We start from the raw sequence: 6,606 nt of genomic DNA on the forward strand, positions 1-6,606 counted from the left end.
TATGTGCAAAGCACTGCACTAAACTGTTAATACAAATGCAAAAATAAGAAAGTTCCTACTATCAGAGACCTCAAATTCTAAGAGGGGAGCACATCTGGAAGTTTTCAGCTGCAATTCCTATAGAAGTCCTATTATCCTTAGAATACAGCAGCAAAGCAGAAGATAATACCCACAATTTTACCATTAAACAGATAGTTTAGTTAGATGTGCTTTTTTAACACTTAGTTGAGATTAAGTGAGTATTTTGACGTGGTTATATGAAGGATGAAAGTATGATTTTTGGTCCTGGGAATACTGCAAGAGGGGAAGAGCTGCCAATACTGAATGCTGACCTAGGAGCACAAGAGCACCATGAAGGAAATTAGATCTTAAAGAGGTGTTATTAAACCTTACCAGGGAATGAAATAAAGTAGGAAGTTACCTAAAGCAATTGTCACCTTTTCTTCAATTTTGCACACATGTGGCTCTGATTTTCATACCAAATTACCTTTATACCATGACATATACAATTTTCCCCTCCTCCCTCTTAACATATTCACACTGCCTTTCATACTTGTGTTCATTTCAAATTGATGGTACCACATTTTATAATAGTTGTCATGAATAAATTTATGCATCTGTAGTTCGATATCAAAAAGAAATTCATAACTCATAATCTCTTTACTTCTTAAATCCTTTGTTTGAGGATCATACTCTTATATTTCCATTCAGAGTCCAATATGTTTATGTAGAGGATCAAATGTACTTTTGGATAATTTTTCAAAAGTGATCGAGAGTAATATACACCATGGTGATATGAAAAGGAAACAAAATTCTGCTTTCCTTTTTTCTGATTCCTGGTCCCTATATGACCCCATATCCTAGACTCACTGCAAGTATGCTGGGATAGGAAGCACTAGTATCTGCATAGGTATGATTATCACCTCTCTACTTTGACTGTAGTATTTAAAGTGTGTCTGAAGAATCAAGTTTCTTGGAAACAAGTGAGTTCTTTCTCTGGTATTGAAATACATACTAGATGCTGAACAAGTTTGATATATGATTGTGATTTAATATTGTTATACTATAAGAAGTGAACAGGATGCTCTCAGAAAAACTTTGAAAAGCTTATATGAACTAATGCAAAGTAAGATGAGAAGAACTAGGAGAACATTATATACAGCAAAATTGTATAATGATGAACTGTGAATGACAGAGCTATTCTTAGCAATATAATTATCCAAGACAATTCTGAAAGAGTTATGATGAAAAATGATATCCATATCCAGAGAAAGAACTGATGTAATCTGAATGCAGACTGAAGCATACTTTTTCTTTTCTTTATTTTTCTTGGGGGGTTTTGGTCTGCATTTTCTTTCACAACATGACTAATATGGAATTCTGTTTTGCATGACTGCACATATATAACCTATATCAAATTGCTTATCTTCTCAATGAGTGCAGAGGAGAAAAAGGCAGAGAATTTGGAACTCAAAAAAATTTTAAATGTTAAAAATTGTTTTTTCATGTAATTTGGAAAAAATAAAATATTAATTTTTTTAAAAAGCAGAATCGGCCAAATGGAAAAGGAGGTACAAAATTTCAGTGAAGAAAGTAATGTTTAAAAATTAAAATTCAGCAAATGGAAGCTAATGCCTATATGAGACATTAAGAAACAACCAGACACAGCCAATAGAATGGAAAAGAAGAAGAAAATGTAAAATATCTTATTGGAAAAAATAATTGACCTGGAAAAAGATTGAAGAGAGATGATTCAAGAATTATTAGGCTACCTAAAATCCATGACCAAAGAAAGAACATATCCATCATATTTCAAGAAAATATCAAGAACTACTCCCAATATCTTGGATCCAGAGGTTAAAATAGTAATTGAAAAAATCCACCAACCACCTCCTGAAAGAAATTTCAAACCAAAAACTCCTAGAAATATAGCTAAATTCCAGAGTTCTCAAGTCAAAGAGAAAATATTTCAAGCAGCTAGAAAGAAATAATTCAAATGTTATGGAGCCACAGTCAAGATCACACAGGATTTAGTGGTTTCTATGTGAAAGGAGTGGAGGACTTAGAATATGATATTCCTGAAGGCAAACGAGCTAGGATTACAACCAAAAATAATTTATCCAGCAAAACTGAGTGTAATCCTTCAGTGGAAAAAATGGATATTTAATGAAATAGAGGTCTTTCAAGCATTTCTGATAAATAGACCAGAGCTGAATAGAAAATTTGACATTCAAAAAGAAGACTCAACAGAAGCATAAAAAAGCAAACATGAAAGAGTATTCATAAAAGATTTGATGAAGTCAAACTGTTTACACTACTATGTAGAATGAAGATACATGTAACTCCTAAGAACTTTATCATTATTAGGACAGTGAAAATGTGTTTACAGAGACAGAGGGCATGGATGTGAGTTAATTGTATTGGAATGATCTCCAAAAAAAAAAAATGAAGGGATGAGAAAGGGTTGCATGGGAAGACAGGGGTAGGGAGAGGTAGAATTGGGGAAATTTTCTCATGTAAAAAGAACACACAAGAGTTTTTATAATAGAGGGGGAAATTGGGATCATTGGGGTAATAGGCAATGGTTTAAACTAATTCACATCAGAATTGATTCAAAGAAGGAAAAACACATGCACATATTTTGTATATATATATATTTACATTTATTTATATATGTATACACACATGCACACACACATACATATACATATACACATTCAGTGATGTATAGAAATATAACTAATTCAATAGGGAAGTAGGAGGGGAAGGTAATAAGAGAAAGGGGAAATAATAAAAGGGAAGGTGGTTTAAGAGAATCAGTGCTCAGAAGCAAAACAGACTTTTGAGGAGGGACAGGATAAAGGGAGAGAGAGGAAGAAACAGAATATAATTGGAGGAAGGGAAATACACAATAACCATAACTGTAAATGTGAATGGGATGAGCTCCCCTATAAAATGGAAACAGATATCAGAATTCATTAGAAATGAGAATCCAACAATATGATATTTACAAGAGATACACTGGAAACAGAAAGACACACAGAGTTAAAATAAAGGGCTTGAGTAGAATCTACATATGCTTCAACTGAAGTAAAAAATAAGTCAGGGGTAGCAAATATGATCTTAAAACAAAAGCAAAAATAGACCTAATTAAAAGAAATCATATGGGAAAGTAATTCTGCTAAAAAGTTATGGTACTATAGATGATGAAGTAATATCAAAAAATTTACAGCAAGTTTCAAATACATACTGATTATAGAATTGAGCCAAATTTATAAAAGCAAGAGCCATTCCCCAAATGACTAATGGTCAAAGGATATAAAGAGGCAGTTTCCAGGAAAAGAATCATAGTTATCTATACTCAAATGAAAAAATTCTCTTAATCACTATTGATTAGAGAAATAAAAATTTAAAAATTCTGAGTTACCACTTCATACCTATAAATAATGGCAATGCTGGAGGGAATGAGACAAATGCTGTTGGAATGGTGAACTATTCCAACCATGCTGGAGAACAATTTGAATCTATGCCTAAAAGGGCTATAAAACTGTACACCCTTTGACCCAGAAATATCTCTAGTAAATCTGTATGCCTAAGAGATGAAAGGAAAAGGAAAAGGAAAAGGACTTATGTGTACACAAATATTTATAGCAGCTTTTTTTGGCACAGAATCGAAATTGAGGGGATGCTTATCAATTGCTCAACAAGTTGTGACATATGATTGTGATGAAGTACTGTTGTGCTTTGGGAAATGAAGGGAGTGGTTTCAGAAAATACCTATATGTTACCTATATAAACTGATGCAAAGTGAAGTGAGAAGAACTGGGAGATCACTGTGCACAATAACAGCAGCACTGTAATGATGATGAGCTGTGAAAGATTTGTCTATTTTCATCAATACAATAATTCAAGAGAATTCCAAAGGCTTCATGATGAAAAAATAATATCCACCTCCAGAAAGAACTCTAATAAACTCTAAGTGCAAATTGAAGTATAATTGTATCACTTTTCATTATTCTTGCTTTTTAAAAATTTGTCTAATATGGAAGTATGTTTTATGTAATTTTATTTGTATAATAAATATGTTGCTTTCCTTCTCAGTGGATGTGGGAGGGTAGGAAGAAGGAGAAAATTTGGAACTCAAAATTTAAAAGGAAAAGAATGTTAAAATCAATAAATAATAATTTTTTAAAAAAGAAATGGAAGTTCCTTATAATAGTTTCATATTATAACAGATAAAATGTGAATAAACATTATTAAATATTAAAAATAGCAAATAGCTAACTAGTATTTATATAGCACCTTAAGGTTTCCAAAATGCTTTGTATGTGTTATCTTATTTAGTTCTCACTATGACTCTATGAAGTAGATACTCTTACCCCCATTTTGGAAATTAGTAATTCAGGCTTTAATAGGTTAAATGATTTTCCAGAGTAAGATAGTAAGTATCTGAGATAAGATTTGGACTTAAGTATCCCTGACTCCAATTTCAGGAATCTAACCATTACACAATATAGTAATTAAAGCATGTGTCTATTTATTCACGTATTTAAAATGTTGATATAACTGTTTCAAAAGTGTGAGAGTTCTTAGGTTGGTTTTTGGACTCAAATGGACCAGGATTTATACTGGGGGTATCCAAATAGGTAATTATCCCTCTAAATTTATGCCCTCACTGTGTAATAAAATTCTGGGGAAATAACTAACATAAAATATAGGTACGTCTCCCCAAAATGTAGACAACATAGTCTGTCTTGAAAAGATACTCAGTATACAATAAATATACCAGATAGAGTACAGCTATTTACTTTCTTACATGTAAGAAAATGCTTATAACATATTAGCAGTCAAAGGTGCTTACAATGCAGAAAATATAAATCATCTCAAATAGATTATATTAATTCTACTCTTCCCCAAAAGATAAAGGCCCTTTGTAAGATATTGCTGAACAGATATTTTAGATTCACTTTGTACCTGTATGGTCTGAATGTCTTATGAGATCTGTTTTGCATTGCATTGAATGACTTGGGCTTTTTAATTGGACAAAAACAAAATGATCTTCTTCTACTCAGAGATGCTCTCCTCCCTTTGGCTGGCACCTGACTCTGGAACTCTAGAACTCTTGAATCACAAGGTTATCTCCTAGGCAGGAATAGTCATTTTCCAAGATTGCTTACTACTAGCCTGTGCCCCAGGATGGAAATAGAATGACAGAAGAACATAGTCAGGGTCTCGGGTTATCCTAAGCAAGCATATGTTCTCGTTGGTGTGAGCTTGTATCTGCTATTGTCTCTGGAGGGTGATCAAGGGAAAGGAGGCAAGAGGAATCTCCACCACTTTGTTACTTCCCCACACAAGTTCAAGGGAGAGAAGAACATGGCAAAGAATTTTTTTTAAAAAGAGGGAAGGGAAATAGATCCTTTTGGTTCACTGTTTTTAGAAACCACAGGGCTACTTTTCATGACTCAGTGATAAACCATATTCAACACAACTTCCCAGTCATGGGAATCAGGTGACCAATCGAGTTTCTGGTTGGAAGGCAGAGTCAAGATGGTATAGAGAGAGATAGCATTTTTGCCTTGGCTGCCTACAATCTCTTCCACAATGGCTTACAAAACATGCCAGACAGAATTCTGATGGGGAAAGCCAAAAAAAATCAGTGTGACATTTTTCCATTACAGAGCAACCTTGAAAAATAAATAGAAAAGTCTGTGGACACTGAGGTTGGGGTTGGCCAGGAGTGCAGTTCAGCAGCAGTAGGGTAGCCAGTGGAAGTGGCAGTACTCTGTGGTGGTGGCAGCAGAAACAGGGAGCATCCCAGCAACCATGGAGGGTAAGGGAAAAAGAGATCCTATGCACCCTCTGTATTAGCACTGGGGTCAGGAACATATACTATCTGACAGCTCTGTTACTCTTTACATAATTGTGGGTCACAGTTCTAGGGTGAAGAGGAGTGGATGCAATAGTCAGGAAGCAAGGGCCTTACATGTATAAGGCACAAGGAATAAGTTTCAGAAACATATCTATGTGACTCTGAGGCATTTTTATCCTGCACATAAGCCTACAGTGTAATAAACCAGAGCAAGGAACCAAAATCAGGTAGGAGCCAACAAATTAAATGAACTAAAGATGCAGAAGCTTCCAGCAGGCTAACTTTAACTGTATCTAACAGCAGTCTATGGAAACTCAATCACACTTAAGCCAACAGACTCAAACCTGGGTCAAGAATTTGCAGAACTCAGACAGTGAACAGACCTATCCCCACCACACCACTTTGGAAGCATCAAAAAACTTTCACATTCTCAGGCTGAAATGTGAAAGCAGTAGAAGTACATGAAAGAGAGAAGCTCAGGTCAGGCATCCAAAAGTAAGCAGAGTACAGAACTAACCTAACATCCAAGGTCAAAAAGTAAATTGGGAAAACGAGTAAACAAACAAACAAAAAAAAAAAGAACATGACCATAAAATAACTACTATGCTGATAGGGAAACTCAAGACACAAATACAGAAGAAATTAATGACTTGAAAACATCTACAGGCAAAGTCTCACAGAAAAAAATGAAGGTTGGACACAAGCATAAAAAGACTGCAGGAAAGAGATTTAAA

This window comes from Vombatus ursinus, unplaced genomic scaffold, assembly GCF_900497805.2.
Source record: "Vombatus ursinus unplaced genomic scaffold, bare-nosed wombat genome assembly UNPS02015415.1, whole genome shotgun sequence".
NCBI lineage: Eukaryota > Metazoa > Chordata > Mammalia > Diprotodontia > Vombatidae > Vombatus > Vombatus ursinus.